Source organism: Panthera uncia (assembly GCF_023721935.1).
Source record: "Panthera uncia isolate 11264 chromosome A1 unlocalized genomic scaffold, Puncia_PCG_1.0 HiC_scaffold_17, whole genome shotgun sequence".
NCBI lineage: Eukaryota > Metazoa > Chordata > Mammalia > Carnivora > Felidae > Panthera > Panthera uncia.
In genome coordinates this window covers 35,574,263-35,591,298 of record NW_026057577.1, presented here as the reverse complement: position 1 = coordinate 35,591,298, position 17,036 = coordinate 35,574,263, and the positions used below count along the sequence as shown (strand labels likewise).

The 17,036-nt window shown below is 38.3% G+C and overlaps 1 non-coding gene across 1 annotated transcript; it reads left to right on the top strand.

Annotated features, from left to right (window-relative positions):
* The first annotated feature begins 16,382 nt into the window (after positions 1–16,382).
* Positions 16,383–16,490, top strand: LOC125935844 (U6 spliceosomal RNA). Its single transcript, XR_007461828.1, has one exon. It is a non-coding gene; the product is annotated as a U6 spliceosomal RNA (small nuclear RNA).
* Positions 16,491–17,036: the final 546 nt, after the last annotated feature.

Below are 17,036 nucleotides of genomic sequence, written 5' to 3'. Positions count from 1 at the left end.
GTATATACATATATATGTATATATACATATATATGTATATACACACACACATATACGTACAATGGAATATTATTCAGCCATATAAAGGAGTGAAGTCTTGCCATTTGCAATAACATGGATGGATCTAGAGAGTATAATGCTAAGCAAAATATGTGAGAGAAAGATAAATACCATGTGATTTCACTTATATGTGGAATTTAAGAAACAAAAAAAGAGCAAAAGAGAGATAGAGAGAAATCAAGAAACAGACTCTTAACTGTATACAGAACAAACTGTTGGTTACCAGAGGGGAGGTGGGTGGGGGGATGGGTGAAATAGATGATAGGGATTAAGTAGTGCACTTGTGATGAGCACCTGGTGATGTATGGAAGTGCTAAATCACTATATTGTACACCTGGAATTAATATTACACTGCATGTTAACTACACTGGAATTAAAGTAAAAAAAATTAATAGAAAATATTTGACTCAAATTATTGGAAGGAAAAATGTGGAGATAAATGATACTCCTGCCTATCTTTATCATGGGTAGTGTCATAATAGTCCCAAAGCCTGTATTACTGAGAGTGTTAAGCCACACTTAGTAGTTTATGGTTAACAACATCTCCATGAGAGGATACACAGCAAATGAACAGCCATGCTAGCTACATGCCACTGGAAGTCACTAGAAAGCTATGGCTTAGATGAAGGAAAAACCTTTTGGTCTTGACAAGCAAACATAATATAAGTAGCCAAATTTTCCTAGTACTCTTTTCTGAATTGAGATGAATTTAACAAATTTACAAACTTACTTGGCTTGAACTGATGTTTCAATGAGTTTACATTCCTCCTGCAATTAACCTTTTAAACTCCTGCCTTTGACTTTTATTTATCCAGAATTTCTTTATTATTAAAAGTACCCCATTAACATCATGAGTTGAAATTTAATTTAGGTGTTAAGAGTCATACTAATTCTGGAAGGGATAATAAATGAGCACTCAAGTTAAATGAAATTTAACCATGACACTAGATTGATGAAGACTCAAGCCTCCATATCCTTGGTTCCATGTCCATTGATCTATATTCAGTACATTTTGCTACATAAGGAGCTTCTGAATGTGCCCTGTTTTGTTTTGTTTTTTAATCAGTGAGTGAACTTTGGATTATCTTCCAACTAACCAAGTTGAGGTAGAAATTGATCATTTGTAATGCGAAATACTATATGGGCCACTCCCCTCTCTCTCTCTCTCTCTCTCTCTCTCTCTCTCTCTCTCTCCCCATTCTCTCTCTTACACTCTCTCTCTCTATATATATATATTTTTTTTTCCTAAAAAAGGTCTGTCTATGGTACTAGGCAAAATAATTTCATGATTATAGAAAAAATAAAATCCAAAGGAATGGGTAGAGAGTTAATTTTTGTATCTCTGCTGAATTTATAACCTTTGTTGTAAGTTTCAGATAAGATATTGCCAATAAGGAATCTAAGGATGCAGAGGTAAACTTGAGAAATATCGAAACAGTATATATTCCTTGTATGGGGATATACTTCAAACGTATTTGCTATTCAGGCTCAGAATACAGCAACAATCTACTCTGAAACTTAACAGTGTAACTTTTCTCTCCCTGTATACAACACAAGATATTTGAGAAAGTAAAAGACTAAGAAACTAAAAAATTAAAGTCATGTTTTAAAATCTGATTTTTTAAATTTGCTTCAGTCATAAATAATGAAGGAAGGCAAACTTGATAATAGGGTTGCTGAAAATTGTGACATATTTATTTATAAATATACAAAAAGAATGAATTTTAATTTTTAATAATTTCTAATTTAATATTTGGCTCTTTCAGTTAATATTGGCTGCCTGAATATGCCAGTCATGTGTGACCATTACTTTTCTTCCTTATATTTTATAATTTTACATAATAGCAGCCATCACTAAACATAGAGCCTATGGAAATTAATGAATAATTATCCTTTACATTATAAATATGAATCTGCTAATCATTAATACATTTGCTACTCGTTATCTCTTATTAGGGACATTAACCCAATTAACAAAGATCTTGAATGTAAAGTTAGGGTCTGTTTGCTTCTGTTCTTTAGAGGGTGATGAGTCTGAAGAGAGGGAGTAAAGGGTTGGGGCCATGACCATTTCCTGGCACATAGTAGAAGATAAACACTACTTGAAATGCTGAGATTAGTGTTTATTGAGTGTCTACTGTGTGCCAAGAAGGGCTAGGTACTTTATATCATTGTTGTATCTAATTCCCCCCAGTCCTTGTATGTGTGTATTAATATTCTCATTTTTCCATTTTGGAGAAATTAACATACTTTCCTGCAGCTTGGCTGCATTGTTAAAATTTGAATCCAGATTCCTCTGGCCTTAAATCATAGTTCTTTCTACCACACTTCTGATGTCTAAACATAGGTATCCCTGCAAGTTACTCACAAAGTACGTGATAGGAGTTTGAAAAATTCTAGCAACCTTAGTTCAGTAGTGAGAAGTGATACAGTGATTTACAGTTCAGTCATTTCTTTAAAGTGAAATCATTTCTAGGGAAAAATTATGCAAGTTTATGTTACATTGGAGTTGGTATCAATATCATTTTGAGAAAATCTTTAACAGTATACTAGAAACTGAGTGTCTGAAGAGACTTCAAATTTTATCTAGCCTAATCATAGTGGGAAACTTATATCTTTTGCTCTGATTGGGATCTTGAATATATCAAATTGACAATTCTTGAGGCATACTCTTAGCTGAAGAAAGAGAAACTGTGGGCGGAGTGAGTTGCCAGGGAATCAATGGCAATAAGGAAGACAAATTGAGTGAGAAACTGAGAAGTAAATTCAAGCGCTTCACTTTCCATCTCCAGGCCTGAAGACCAAAAGCAATAAATATTCAACTGATGCTTGACTTGATGAACTGTGAGGTCCTTTTAGACCATGAAGTTCTGTGATGGTACCAAAGCCCTTTTCAGAGTGATGATAATAATGTTGTTGATGAGAAAACCCAACATAAAACCCTATGAAGTTGAGAGGGTGGAAGAAGGGATGTTTAAAGACTTCACATTGGTTGTGTGTATTCAGTGAGGACATCTGTGATTTGGAAGCACATGGGGTATATTTGGATCCAACTGAATTTGGGTGACTGTGGTAGATGAAGAGCAGTCTCCCAAATATGTCTATGTCCTAATCCCCAGAGCCTGTAAATGTTACCTTATGTGGTCAAAATGACTTTGCCTGTGTGAATAAATTAAGGATGTTGAGATGAGGAGATTATCCTGGATCATCCAGGTGGGTCCAGTGTCAACACAACGGTCTTATAAGGACACTGCAGGAGTCAAAGTCAGAGGGGAAGACGATGTAAGGATGGAAGCAGATGTGGTCTGAGAACAGAGGAATGAGATAGTGGCTACTAGAAGCTAGAAAAGACAAACAGATTCTCCTTGCAAAGCCTCCAGAAGAAGCAAGTCTTGGAGACACTTGGACATTAGCCCGGTGAAACTTATTTTGGACTTCTAACCCCTAGACCTATAAGAGAATAAATCGTCGATGTTTTAAGCCACTAAATTTGTGGTGCTTTGTGACAGTAGCAGTATAGAAATATAATGCAGTGACTCACTAGCCAGAACTGAAGTCACTGCCTGAGCACTTTTTCCTCAGGATAACCCTTCAGAGACAAATGAGTTTTAAAAAGACGAGTCATACCATTAACATGAAGCCTTTGTATCTGCAGAATTTATGTTATGAATAAGTAGCAGAAGTCTCTTTCTTGACACTTCCCAGTATCGTGGTTGGCTCCAGGCTGTCTGTGTCCTTGTTTGTCCACTTATGAGGACAGTAGGACTGGTCTTTAAACCTAAGCTCTCCCCTGAAGTCTAGACTCACATTTTGATTGCCTGCTTGGTATTTCCTCTTGGATGCCCTACGATAACCCAAGGTCAACAAACCAATCCAATCTCATTATCTTCCTAGGAAAATAAATAGTCAGTGTCCTGTGATTATTTCTGACCCTGTGGAATCTGCTTACAAAAGTCATACCTCTGTCCCCTGGTACTCTTTACTTCCAGTTTGATTAATAGCATACCATCACCCAGACTCAAAATGTTGTGTCACCTTTGGCAATTCCCTCTGGGCTCCTCTCTTAATTAATTACCAAGCACTGTGATATCAGTCCTCTACTTCCTACTCCCACTGTTCTGTTCAAGTTAAAGTTCCAGAAAGCTTCCTGCAAAGATAATGGTCTCCTAATGATTCTGGATTTCAGTCTCCAATGCTTGACTCTATTTTCCCAGATAAATATTCCTAAAAGAACATCCTTTCTAGTCATGCCATTCAACTGTTTTTCTTTGTCCATTATTGAAAGTGAAAAGCCTTTTAGGCTCTCTTTCCACTGCGCATTTTATTTCCCCTTCCTCTATATTCCTCTATCCTTACTCTAACTTCTAATCTAGGATACTTTCTGTTCTCCAACAAATCTTGTTTCTCTCCCTGTGTACCCTTGCTCTGTATTTGTTCTCCATCTAGAAGATTCTCCTTTCTGGAGCCCCATTCCTGCATGCTGAAATGTTGCTTATGTAAAATAAGGTTAGAAGGTACGGTAGTTTTCAATATGTCTACAAATGTCAGTCTACAAGAGGAGGGAAGTCTATACTTCCCTTCCTCTTGAACATAGGGTAGACATAGTGACATGCTTCTAATGAGTAGAATATGGTGGAACAGACACTGTGTGACTAGGTTATAAAAAGCATTGTGACTCCCTGTTCCACCCCTTCTGTCTGATTGCTTACTCTGGGGAAGCTAGCTGCCACATTGTAAAGACATTCTGTGAAGCAAATCTATGAAGAGAGGTGCATGGCAAGCAGCTGGGGCCTCCTACCATGCCAGTGAGCCATCTCAGAAATGGGCCCTCCAGCCCTAGCAGGCCCTCACATGACAGAGCCCCCCCCCCCCCACTACCGTCTTAGCTGAAACTTTGGGGGAGACCTTGAGCCATAACAATCCAGGTAAGTCACTTTCAAAGTCCAAACTCAGAAGCTATAAGACAATAAATGTTTGTCATCTAAAGCCACTAAGTTTTAGGATAATTTGTTATACAGCAACATGTAATTAATACAGTAGTTAATCATCCTTCTTTTAAAAAAAACAATAATAATTTCTTGAATGCCTTTGATGTGTTAGATTCAGACCTAGGGACTGGGGATGCAGGGGTGAACTTATAAATCTGGTCTCTGCTCTTATGCTAATTATATATAGTAGTCTGTCAGGACAAAGACGCATTAAACAAGTAATTATCCAAGTAATTATCGCATTGCCATTATGATAAGGTCTATAAAGTAGATGGTAACTGAGATGTGATAGCATTAACAAATCTGCTCTAACAGAGTGGAGCAAACTGTAATCACTAAAGACCTAAGACTCACCATGCAACAGTTCAGGACTTTAAAGAGGTCTTTGGGCAGCTGTAGAGTCCAAGTTTAGGAAGGTGGACTCTAGATGCAACTGCTTTGATTTGAATGCAGTCTCTGGCTCTTACAAATTGCATGACCTCAGGAAACTTTCCTCCCTCTGACCTTAACTTTCCTCATATGAAGGTGGTCATAATAACAGTACTCCTGCATAGAGTTCTTGAATGGACTAAATAAGTCAATACATAGGAAATAGCGATAACTGCCTGGCACATTGTATATGCCTGACTGAAATTAGATATTGATTTCTATATTAAGTTCTTCTGTCTGGTCCATTATTGTTTTCAAAATTGATGGAATTAGCCCACCACTCTCTAAGTCCTAGCTCCATTTCTCTATCAAGGAGAATTGTGAGTCTTGCTTTATTAACCCTGAGCTGTAAGCACCCACCTTTTCAGAATATAACTTTAAGGCTTGCACCAAACTGACCTGGAATTGAGGGTTATATGGTGAGAGAAACAGAAAGGCACATACATAATCCTCGGAGAAGCTCCACTATCACATGGGATCAGGCACAAACCTATACAATCAAACATCACAAATTCTTTGCCTCTAGACTTACATACTATTTGTGCAACTTAGACTTCCAATATCAGGAGCCCCCCCCCCCCCATCAATATCCAACTAAAGACTTTTTACTGTCCTAATTCCATTCTTCCACAAAATACTTAAAAAATGCTATCGTATGGTGAAATGTAATAGGATTACAGAAGGAATAGGAATACATTGCAAACACTTTGGCATATAGAAATGAACTATGATTTTATAAGGCTAGATCCAAGGAAGATTAAATCTCAGAAGAGCCTGGATGTATTGCATGAGTCATTGCTGCACAAATAATATGATAATAATATGATGAACTGACAGTGTGTATGTGTGGCTGTAGGACAAAGTTAGAACACACACACACATACACACACATTTATATATATGATAAGATAAGTAAATATATCTTGGTGTTGTGAAGACCAAGTATTTGATTTTAGTTGAGCTTAAACCTATTTTTCCATGACCCCCTCCCATCCCTCATCTATGCCTACCCTGCAATTGAGACAAGTCTTTTTCAGAAAAGCATTAACTGAGGTATTCTGTGCTGCTAATTTGCTGATTTTTCCACACATATCATTTGCTGGTTTCTCTTGCCATTATTTTAGTGCAAAACAGATTTTGCGTTGAACTGTAAATCCTGGCTAATACATGATCCAAAATAATTGTTCTTGATGGGAGAGGGAAATACCACTAGTTTTCTATTCAATTTCCAGATGAACATTCATGACGTATCCTACTACAGCATATGCAATGGGCTTTTCTAGCATTTTTGGCACCAGAGAGATTTGATGATAATGGTGCTAAGATCATTAGATACACCAAAGTGTTAGCTGAAATGAACCACACCATAAAACTTGGCATACAAAACAAATGTATTTCATTAGGTCACTCGCTTTAAAGGGAGCTCACATTCTCTTTAAAAAATTACAGATTTCCTTTGACTAGCCCTATAAGGATGTGGTAGAACTAAAGGTTATCCAGAGTCATTCTTTCCAAATTACTGTGAATGTTCTGCATACCTCTTTATGCATGGCACACACAGAGAAGCAGTGAAAATAATTCTAAAATTATGGATCTGTCTCAATTAATTCCCACTAAAGTGTACAGACAGTATATCAGGCCATGTCAGATTTATATGAGCAAAACTTTAACCTGTGTTCCCTGAGCTAATCACAACATTTAGTGTGGATTTTTAAAATGCTTGGTCATTGGTGGCTCAGTTGGTTAAGCATCAGACTTCAGCCCAGGTCATGATCTCACAGTCTGTGAGTTCGAGCCCCATGTCAGGCTCTGTGCTGACAGCTCAGAACCTGGAGCCCACTTCAGATTCTGTGTCTCCTTCTCTTTCTGCCTCTCTCTCTCTCTCTCTCTCTCTCTCTCTCTCTCTCTCTTTCTCAAAAATAAATAAACATTAAAAAAATAAAATTAAATGAAATACATGGTCATGTGGAGGTTGGTGGCATGGCAAGAAGTACACTGCATGCAGGCAAAATATTACTTTGCTTCTCTGATTCACGAGATTTGTATCAAGATTTTCTCGGGGCACCTGGGTGGCCCAGTCAGTTGAGCATCTGACTCTTGAATTCAGTTTGGGTCATGATCTTATGGGTTTGTGGATTCAAGCCCTGCGTTGGGCTCCATGCTGACAGTGTGGACTCTGCTTAGGATTCTCTCTCTCTTCCACTTTCTGCCCCTCCTCTGTTTGTGCCGTCTCTCTCAATAAATATTAAAAAAAAAAAAAAAAAAGACTTCTCCTCCAAGTTATAGAAATTCTAGTTGGCTTAAATAAGAATGGGGGATTTATGTTAAGGACATGGAGTTGACTTAAAACTCAGATAAAGATGCAGCTAGTTCCAGAAAGAGATAGAACAGGAAGCTAGGTAACATTCTCTTTGCAATCTCGGCAGCAGTAGTCCCTCCCATTGACAGCAGTTGAATCCAATATGGAGTCTTTCCTACATATGGAGAAGCAGTTTCGTTCTACACCCCATGAGTACATCAGCCCCGGCCCCAAGTCTTCCCCCTCAGAGTCTGACCCCAGCCCTGTCCAGTGCCTCCTCAGAGCTCAGAGGAAACTGGGCAGTTCTCCCTCTTTGGAGGCCTCAGTTTCAGCTCTGGGTGCCCCCTTCCATGCTTCTAAGTTTAGTCCTTCTAGCATCTTCCTTTGGTACCTTCAGCCCTGGGGTGATAGCTGCAGTTGCTGCTTTCAAGTTTTTTCTTTTTATAGTTTTGATTATGTAGTTGACAACTTTATAACTAGTGAGCAATTCTTTATCCTGGATTATTTCTGTTCAAATAATTGGTGGGTTTTCTCTCTCCTAGTTGGACCCTAACCGATAGAAGTGTCTCTCATTAAACTACATGCAGCTCTACCAGCTTTAAATTTTTCTAATACTCAAATGCACTTTGGTAAATGCACAAGTATTACACGGGTATAAGAAGAGTAGTTTACCATTCATGACCAGTGGCCATACACTGAACATGATGATAAGAACTTTTGTTCTTTTATCTCATTTGTCCTCACAGTAATCACAGTAAGGCATGTGACGTGAGTATGTGGGTTTATATAGGAGGTGATTGAGTTGAGGCAGAAGGCTGGTAAGTGATGGAGCCCAAATGCAAGCCTGGTTTTTCACTTTGATCCTTTCAGTCAGCTCTGATTGCACTTACAACATGGTGTAGTGCAGTTAGGCATTTTCATGATAGTTCCTTCAGAACTATAAGTACAGAGACCAGGGTTTTATCTAGCTTTGTGTGTTTAATGTAGTTACTGGCATAGAAGATCCATGCTAAACGTTTGCTGGTTTGAAATTTGAAACTTGAAGAAACTGATTCAGATGATTTGAAAAGACAAGATGATCCATGAAGAAAAGTTAGGTCCCAGCGCTATTTGGGGCAGCCGATTGAAATGACGTTCAAGCAAAGGCAGGGCTGGGCACCTTCATAATATAACTGTGTGTCTAGGAGAGGAGAATTTAGTGCAAGAATTCAAGTGAGTGCTCAGAGACTAGTGGTCATTTGTCCGTGACCATAAAGCAATGGGACCTTGATTAAACTAAATGTAATTTTTGTCCTAAGATGTTCGCACACTTTAAAGGAGTTGGTCCACTTTTACATGGCCATACAGGAGACCTCAATGGCTCTGCTTTTATGGGGAAATAAACCCTAATTCTTAGAAAGTAATAGCAGTTACCTCAACTATGATAATATTGGCAGGAACCCTTCTAATTAAGAATTACCCAGGGGTGTCTAAGTGGCTCAATTCGTTAAGCATCCGACTTCAGCTCAGGTTATGTTTTCTCAGTTCATGAGTTCAAGCCCCACATCCGTCTCTGTGCTGACACTTCAAAGCCTGGAACCTGCTTCAGATTCTGTGTGTCTCTCTCTCTGCCCCTCCCCTGCTCATGCTCTTTCTCTCTTAAAATAAACCTTCATAAATTTAAAAAAAAAAAAAAAAAGAATTACCCAGAGGTTTCACCCAGTTTTGATGCAGAATGCCCTCTTGAGAAAATTATAGCAGTCTTTCTACAATTTGAATGACTTTACTTTTTCTACACTGGTACAGTGGTATTGTACTCATATATTTAAATATTTCAAATTCAAAATGCCCAAATGAACTAGAGAATTATTTAATTTGTCCTGCTTCTCAGGGATAATTTCCTATGATTCCAGATGCACCAAAATGCTTATTGACAAAGAAGAAGAATTAGTTCAAAACACCTTAGAACCTTCCATATTGAAGCACTTGGGAAATTATTTGCCTTTCCTAATGTACCCATTTGTTTGTCATTAACAAATGCTCAGGCACTCAGCTGCTCACATATTTTTTGCAGCTGCTTCTAAGACGCTCTGAGAATGTTTCAAGGTTCAACTTAGTGTCAAACTGTTGAAGCTTCTAAATTCAATTTCTAGTCATAAAGGCGATAGTCTATCAAGCCTGGTGTTGTGGATCTTTTGGTGATCTTTCAACGCAAGAAATTCACTTTTTTGCGTCACAAATAGTTTGCATTTTATTGTTTATTAAATTATGAATCTCTAAGAAGAATTGAATGGCCATGAGAACATAAGGTCTTTGGTCTGCATTACAATGAAAACATTACTCTCTGGAAAAGTATGATTCAATAAACTTACAAAACTTAAACTATAGTAAAAGATCCAAATCCATGTAAACAAAAAATCTTAACTAATCTTTCTCAACAATTTGGGCCTCAGTTTACCCATGGACATAGAACAGGAAATATGAAATTATAAAACCAGTTAGAACTTTGATGGCTGTCTCTCCAAGTGCCAATTGGTAAAATAATAGTCTTCTACTGAAGATTGAAAAATCTGTATGTTGAAAACTGAAAATCTTCATGTGAGAATTTATAGATAGAATTATAGAATATAGAGTTTATTGAGATCCTGCCAGCTGGCAAAATTGACTTTAGCCTACATGGCACTTTTTTTTTTTAAGTAATAAGAAGAAATAAGAATTTAGTTAAGATATATGATATTATAGTAGAAAATCTCAAGTACTTTATCTAACATTTATAACTTTAGCTGTTAAGAACCACTTCTTTGAGTTTCAGTTCGTTCCAAACAACATCTGGGTTCGATATCCCTAAAGTCCACAGAAACATACAATCCACACATTATTTGGTTTCATGACTGAATATTTTGATGTTAGGCTATATTAATAAGCCCAATTCTTAAAATCATCTTAAACTGTTTTCCAAGAAAAAAAATGACATGTGTTAGTCAGTTCTTCCTTTTTTCTGCCAACCATCTTGAACAATAGCCTGCTATAAATTAGTACAGTCTCTGACTGAAACATGGAGTTATCTGTCAACCTCCCTAAAATAGCTACTTATAGTAAGTATCTAGTACACTCATTGATTAAAAAAAAATGCACATTTTGAGGAGACACTCTTGCCAATTTCAGCAAATTAAAGAAGGAAACTATGAAATTGCCAAAGTCAAACAAGATACTTCTTTTTTTCTCCTTTGTACTTGCCTGTAGCAACTAACAAAGGGAATTTTAAGATAACAAAAGTTAGATCCCTAAAGTCCAAATTATTAAAACAAGTTTCCTGTAAGTATAATAAAGTACAGTAAAATATTGTGTGGGAGTACATCTATTTACAAAGTAAGCAAACCAATGCTAACAAGAGCTGGAAGGAATCATTTGGGAGCCTTCCAATTCTGTGATTCATAAGTATCTTGCCAGTATTGACCACAATGCCCATCTGTTCTGAAATTGTCAAAAACATGACAAACATGTCATAGAAACATGGCAAAATTAGGTAAACAAATCACTTCCTAATAAGATGCTGACTCACCAAACTTCTTGCTAAGAAAAAAACTGCAAATTGCCAAGTTCACAATTTGACGATTACTGAGTTTCCCTTTCACAAAGAGGCCAATCGACCCTTAGGTGATATTAAACTGCCATGTGTATGTACCCTGTCTCCAGCGCCAGCTCCTCATCAGTCACACAGACACCCACACTGACATATGCCTTCTATGCTCTTCCTTCTCACCGGGGGACAGCCTTTTATTGGATGACAAGGCAAAGTTTAGCCTGCTGCTTAAATGAAATGGTTTTGGTTTTGGTTTGTTTCTCATTAGCAGCTGGCTTAAAGTATAATAAAACAATGTTTTCAGTGACAGTGCTTAAAAAACAAACAAAAAAAACCCCCACAAAACTGTTAATGTACCCAGTTATCTCAGTCAAAAAGCACAGAGGTCGCATATGTGAACAATTGTTATGCTTGTTGATCTTCTCTTTCTCCAAGTGTGATACTCACACCGGCCCTGTGCAAAGTTTCATATGTACCTAAAATGGAAGAAGGAAGGAAATTTAACATTTCCTGGGCACAGACGACCAACCAGGCATTGAGGGGGCGTATGCATACACTCTCAGTTAACAAACCCTCCAGTAACCCTTAGAGACTGGAATTATTATAACATCCCTAATCTTATGAATAAGGAAAGTGAGACTCAAAAATGAAATGCCTACTCAATAGTGATAGTTAGTGGCCTGGTTGTGAGGTGTTTGTGGTTGTTGTTATTGTTTAAAAACAACAACAACAACAACAACAACAACAACAACAACAGTAGTCTGGTTCCTGGGCCTGCAGTCTGCTGGGAAGATACAAAATGCTACCCAAAGGAGTAAGTGGGCATTGGGCATTTTGGAGTGTCTAGCAAGTGATAATTATTTGGATAGTTGTTGCTTTAATATTTGCATTTCTCTCTCCTTAAAACTTCCAAAAGGAAGATATTGCTCGTCTTGCCCATTGCTGTATTTCCAGTGTCTGCCACTTGTAGGTGTTCACGAAGTATTTGTTGACTATCTCATGCTCTCTGCCTCTCCTGCTAGCTTTTTCGGGGTCATCTTGTGAAGAGGTTTACAAAAGCACAGAATAATGACTGATCTACCCACCAATATACTTCTTAATCATTTTAATCCTGTGCCTAACCAAGGGTCATTATCTTTTAGAAGGACACTATAGCCAGCTTTTAGCTAATTGCTTTCAAATCTATTAGAGTTTTCCAAGTAGAATATTCAACAACTATTGAATCTTTACTTATATGCTAAGTACTGTAAGTGCTTCATGGGAATTGTCTTATTTAATTCTTACAGTATATATTACCATTCTCCCCATTTTAAAGACAAAATGTGGTTTAGAGAGGTTCAGTTACTTTTCCTAGAAGGAAGAATTAGGAAGAACAAGGAGGTAAAAAAACAACAGAAAGACAGCTGTTCTGAGGATAAAGGAGAGCCCAGGAGCATGGGGATGCAAACTTCTTGGACTAGTAAGCACAGCACTCTGACCTTGGCCCTGTCTCCCCTCAAGGCTGCCTCGGGGGGTCCATGCTCACCGGGAAGTGCTAGCAACCCTGCCCTGGGTTCCACCCAGAAATGGAGAAAATAGACTGCGCAGGACTCAGACGTGTGCTGTGAGGCCTGCCTGAGGAAGAAGGGTCACTGCCCGATCTACCCATATCCAGGCACCTGCACGTAAACACTTTCTTTTCCAGCTGTCTTTGTCCCCATGAAATAGATGTCTGGGAGGTATGTGTACGGACGCACCGGGATCCCTGGTTCAGGCTCAGGTGAATCACTGAGCAACACCTAGATCCACTGTCAACAAAGATCACTTGTACTTGTAAAATGGAAGCCATTGAGTTTTGTTTCTTTATTGCCACATAATAAATGCCCCCAAATTCAGTGGTTTAACATAGCACTTGACTATTGCGTGTGATTCTGAGGGCTGACTAGGACTTGGCTCTATGGTTTTTCTGTTATTCTGGCTTTGATTCTCTCACACAGCTGTAGCCAGATAGGACCTGGGCTACAGTGTCCAAGTGGCCTCACTCACTCCCTTCTCTCCCTTTTTTCTTTTCCTCTTGAAATCAACTTCCCACATACCCTCCACTTCTCAGCAGAAGTGTCGCTTCGAGCAGTACTACTGACTCCAGGAGTGGATCCCTTCCCTTATACCCTGAACGTCCCTTCTAAGCTTGCATCACACGTATGGTTTCTGGGTGGCTGTCGACCCCCACGGTCAGGATTTCAGGAAGGCAGGATCACCCCATTTTATTCATCGTTGTATCTTCAGTGTTAAATACAACACCCTACCCATGTTAAGTGTCCAATAAATATTTTAGTAAGTGAATGAGTGACCAGTTGGAATCCATCTTTTAATGTTCAGGAGTTGTCATTTCTCCTGAAACCCAAACATACTCTATTTATTTTAGGTTCTGTAAAGCAAGTCTACACCAATTGAAAAAAGAGGATGTACTACCTCAATTACCCCAGCAATTCAAATGAAGCATTCCCTTCTCCATTATTTATCAATTGAAATTGGTGTGTGAATATTAGAAGATTATCTAGAAAATTACTTCTATTCATTTCTGTTCATTTGATTAGATGTATAAACATGAAAATAAAAATTCTTACACTTGATAAACTTGGATTTTTTAAATCTGTATTTCTGCCCATTAGCCAGTAGAGTTTTAGGGGAACAAGAAAAGCCATGGTCAAATCTATGTCTGTGTGGTTGAGGCTGGAAGAAATATTTCTCAGTTCTTAAAAAAAGTAAAGTTGCCTAGTTGCTTGGCTTTGGCACTTTCATACTTTGCCTCCATAAATACACAAGAACTGTTTAACTGAAGTGTGTTGATGCAAATACTGTAATCTGCCTTGGGGAAACCAGCACTGGTGGAGAAACCTGACTTATAAGACAGTGTTAATTTGGTGATCTCAGCCAAACTTCTCATTTTTTTTCAAGGGTTTTATTCGGAAAAAGCATGATATAAGAGATAAAGTAATGCAGATGAACAGTTCCTCAAACCACATTAGAACCCAGGTTCGTTGAGTTTCTTTGCTGGAGACATTTTGATAAGCAGACACCATCTTTAATCTTTGTTTCTATTGGCACCCTCTTATTTTCAGTCCTTCTTGCCTCTTAAAATTAAACTGTGATTATTACTTGGACATTTTTAGAGCTTATTTATTCCAATAGGAATTTTCTTTGAGCTCTGCCTAAGAAATACAGTTCCTAATATAGCTACGTGAGCCACAAGTTCAACTTCACAAAAGTGACTATTTCCGTTTATCAGTTTCTAATCATGAAATACCCAGCTGAGAAAGACATATATAAATGAAGTGTCAGGCATCTATGACTAACGGACCCAGAGAGTTGCCTGGACTCCCCTGCTTCTGTATGTGGTTTAATTTCACTATCTTCATTAGTATCCCCTTTTCATTGTCTCCTTTCCTTCTCTACATTTTTTCCCGTATCTCTCCAGGATGGCTGCAATTTCTTCCTCTATCCTTTGTGGAGAGGGTAGTCTATGGCTTTGATGTTGTGTAATACTTCTGATACTTATTAGGAGTGGCATCAAATGCATGATTGTATGTTGGATGTATCCTCACAGCAATTTAGGGACCTTGTCTGCTTGATCTGTGCTATATCCCCACTGGCTAAAATAGCATCTAGGACATAATGGGCACTCAGTGCATATTGTTTCATGAAGACATGACTAGAACACAACTGACAGTTGAAATGTGAAAATTGGTGGGGCACCTGGGTGACTCAGTCAGTTAAGTGTCCGACTCTTGATTTTGGCTCAGGTCATGATCTCATAGTTTGTAGGATCAAGGCCTGCTTCAGGCTCTGCACTGACAGAGTGGACCCTGCTTGGAATTCTCTCTGTCCCTGCCCGGCTGGTGTTCTCTCTCTCCCTCTCAAAGTAAATCAACATTTAGAAAGAAAGAAATGTGAAAATTATCTCCTTTACAGCTTTGCAAATATGTTGCCAAATAATTTTGCTCCCAGAAAACATTGTGTCATAAAGCTTTTGTCAATTGTTTACGGAACAGATTGATTTCACAGGTTCCTTTGAGCCAATGACCCTTCAACAATGGACACTCAGCACCTTGTAAAGACTCTGAGAAGTCTGAATTAAGGAATAGAAAAAGGATGAATTTCAATTTAAGTTTCACTTTGGAAGGAAGAGTCTATAAGGCTGTAAGGCTGGTCCTTGAGTGTCTTCAATCCGGTATAATTTTTAATACAATTAGCCATAAACAAGGACAGAGAGATATTTCTCTTTTCCAGAAGTGAACCCTTGGGCCACAGCCAAGGCTGTCACCTCAGATGAAAATAATATGATTTATCACAAGAAAAGTTTCCGTCTCCTTTTATCCAGGGTTAGAAATAAGGGACCATGTGTGACAAGTTTGTTCAGAATGCTAATGATGCCATCAGATTCGAAGCCACAGGATGCAAAGTGATGGGCTAAAGACCAAATCTGGCCCACAGATGTATTTTATTTGATCCACTGTATGTTTTTCATGGAATTAGTTGCCAATATAAAAAGTCAGGAGAATGCACACAGAACCCTGGTTTTCTCCCCACCACCCACCTTAAAAAAAAAAAAAAGATCTAGCAAATTGGACTTATAATCACAAATTATAGCGACAACTAGCTGGTGTTGAAGTTCAAAGTCCCCTGACTGCCTACTTTCACATCAGAGTCTCCCACCCCTGCCTGTTTTCACTCTGATACTGAAGAGTTTCAATTAGCCGTTCCTCATCGTCCTGCATGATTTTCTTTTTTACAGCCTGCCCACCTCATCTATTTATTTAATCTCTCTGGGCCCTGTGTGTAACTACTGTCTGAAACAAACATCACAGGTATTGTTGTTAAATTTCCATCCTTGTGGCTGAGAGTCAACATGCAAGTGTTCCCGTTGTGGTTCTACCTTCATTCCACATCGGTGGGCTGATCACGTTAGTTCCGCTGGAACTTCTGTTTGCATGTGGTCACTGAAGCGGCGGGGGCAGGGGAGGGGGGGGCGGCGGCGGGTGGAATCAGAAAAAGGACAAGTTGTGTGCCTACTTCAGCAGCACATATGCTAACATTGGAACAATACAGAGAAGATTAGCATCACCCCTGCACAAGGAGAGAAAGGACAAGTTGAGGGAAAGAATCACTTATTTCTGTGACTCTGTATAAGTAGGAGGAAGACTAATCCAAATGTGTGCAGTGTCCATCAATATAACAGCACATGTTGTATATTTACGTATACAACTAATGCTATATATACATCTCTGTGTATAATCAGACACAAAATCACTTATGCTGTCCCCCAGGACCAAATAAGGTTTCCTTTTTTTTTTTTTAAAGTTAATTTTGGCTCTGCAATTCTTTTATTCATTTCTCTAATTTTTTTTATTTACTTAGGTTGCTTTTATTACCATTGAACTATTATCAACATAAAATTATAAATTAACAGCAAAATGTATAGAGCTTCTGCCACATTTATATCCCAAATACATTGACAATTAAATACAAACAAAGTAACACAAACAATAAAAACCAAGTGACTAACACCAATTTAACATGGTAGTTGATGTTGCTTTGCTGAAGTAAGCATCAACCAGGACACTTACTCTATGATATGGGTTCTCGTGATGAGATCATACTGTACAAATCCCTAGTACCTTTTCTGAAATCCATGAGGCAAGATGTAATAGGGAATTTT